Genomic DNA, 2,283 nt, shown 5'->3' on the forward strand with positions numbered 1-2,283 from the left:
GTTTGAACTGTGGTGTTGGAGAAGACTCTTGAGGGTCCCTTGGACTGCAAGGAGATCCAACCAGTCCATTCTAAAGGAGATCAGGCCCTGGGATTTCTTTGGAAGGAATGATGCTAAAGCTGAAGCTCCAGGACTTTGGACACCTCTTGCAAAGAGTTGACTCATTGGAAAAGACTCTGATGCTGGGAGAGATTGGGGGCAGGAGGAGAAGGGGACGACCGAGGATGAGATGGCTGGATGGCATCACTGACTCGATGGACGTGAGTCTGAGTGAACTCCAGGAGATGGTGATGGACAGGGAGGCCTGGCGTGCTGAGATTCATGGGGTCACAAAGAGTCGGACACGACTGAGCGACTGAACTGAACTGAACTGAAGGCTCTTCCCTGGTGGCTCAGATGGTAAAGCGTCTGCCTGTAATGCAGGAGACCTGGGTTCGATCCCTAGGTTGGGAAGATCTCCTGGAGAAGGAAATGGCAACCCATTCCAGTACTCTTGCCTGGAAAATCCTATGGAAAGAGGAGCCTGGTAGGCTACCATCGATGGGGTCACAAAGAGTTGGACACGACTGAGTGACTTCACTCTTCACTCAAGGCTGAAAGAGCAGTAACTCAATGGTAATACCAAGGACACAGCTTCTATATTTCTTTCTGCTCCTTACTCTCATTGGTCTTCATGCTTGGTCACAAGATAGAAATGTTCCCATTCCAAACATAACATCATCACATCACTGTTCCAAGCAGAAAAGAAGAGGATAAAAGGCTTTCTCCTCATCAAGCTCCTTCACCCAAGAAGAAAAACTTTCCCCAAAGTCTTTGGACAGCAAGGAGATCAAATCACTCAATCCTAAAGGAAATCAGTCCTGAATATTCATTGGAAGGACTGATGCTGAAGCTGAAGCTCCAATACTTTGGCCACATGATGCAAAGAACTGACTCATTTGAAAAGACCCTGATGCTGGGAAAGATTGAAGGCAGGAGGAGAAGGGGATGACAGAGGATGAGATGGTTGGAAGGCATCACCGACTCAATGGACATGGGTTTGAGCGAGCTCTGGGTAATGGTGATGGATAGGGAGGCCTGGCATGCTGCAGTCCATGGGGTTGCAAAGAATTAGACACAACTGAGTGGCTGAACTGAACTGACTGAAAGTCCTTCATCAGGCATTCCCCTATGTCTCATTGGTTAAATGAGTCAGTCCCGTGGCCATCCCAAGCTACAAGGCAACTAAAAGACAAGAATATGGGAAGGGGAAACAAGACAGGCAGGATGCAACCCCTCAGATGTTGGAAGCCTCACCACCTCAAATAAATGACTTCCTTGGTTAATAAGAAAGAAACAAGCACTGACATTTCCTACATCTGCAATTAGATGCTTCGAACCTAGAAGTGAACTACTCTCAGAGCCAACTAGCCAGAACTAGTTATATGACATTGCCCAGTTAAAAGGGGTCTAAGAAATACAGCTTTCCCTGTGCCCAGAAAACAATGCTGATGAATATGGTTGTGATTACTATACTTACATGCAGTTCTTTATTTCTGAAAGTTCTGTAATATTCTTTCTTGGAATACCTTTGCTACAATCAATGAAACTACACTGACACATCATTATCATCCAGAGCCCAAAGCTTACACTAGGGTTCAATACTTCAGTTCAGTTCAGTTCAGTTCAGTCGCTCAGTTGTGTCCGACTCTTTGCGACCCCATGAATCGCAGCACGCCAGGCCTTCCTGTCCATCACCAACTCCCGGAGTTCACTCAGACTCACGTCCATTGAGTCAGTGATGCCATCCAGCCATCTCATCCTCTGTCGTCCCCTTCTCCTCCTGCCCCCAATCCCTCCCAGCATCTTTTCCAATTTGTACATTTTATGGATTTTTACTCTTGTATAATAACATATATCCATTCTCATAGTATTATTCAGAAGAGTTTCACTATTCTTAAAATCTTCTTTGCTCTGCCTATTCATACCTCTGACAACTTTCTTTTACTGTCTTCATAGTTTTCCTAAATCAGAAAGTCATATAGTTGTAATCATACAGTTAATATGATTATTCAGACTGTTTTCTTTCACTTGATAAGAAACCTTGGCATTTAAGTTTCTTCCATGTTAGTACAAATGGAATTGTTTTCTTAATTCCCCTTTAATTGTTCATTATCAACTGATTTTAGTGTTCTGATTTTGTATCCTACAACTTTTTTGAGTTCACTTATTACTAACAGTTTTACTTTCATCAAAGTTTTACAGTTTTATTCAAATCTTATGATAGTTTTGATATGATAGATA

General features: G+C 43.3%; 1 non-coding gene across 1 annotated transcript; it reads left to right on the plus strand.

Moving 5' to 3' along the window:
• Positions 1–381: 381 nt before the first annotated feature.
• On the plus strand, positions 382–453 carry TRNAY-GUA (transfer RNA tyrosine (anticodon GUA)). Its single transcript has one exon. It is a non-coding gene; the product is annotated as a tRNA-Tyr (tRNA).
• The last annotated feature ends 1,830 nt before the right edge of the window (positions 454–2,283 follow it).

The sequence above is a fragment of the Ovis canadensis genome, chromosome 1 (assembly GCF_042477335.2).
Source record: "Ovis canadensis isolate MfBH-ARS-UI-01 breed Bighorn chromosome 1, ARS-UI_OviCan_v2, whole genome shotgun sequence".
NCBI classification, from domain to species: domain Eukaryota; kingdom Metazoa; phylum Chordata; class Mammalia; order Artiodactyla; family Bovidae; genus Ovis; species Ovis canadensis.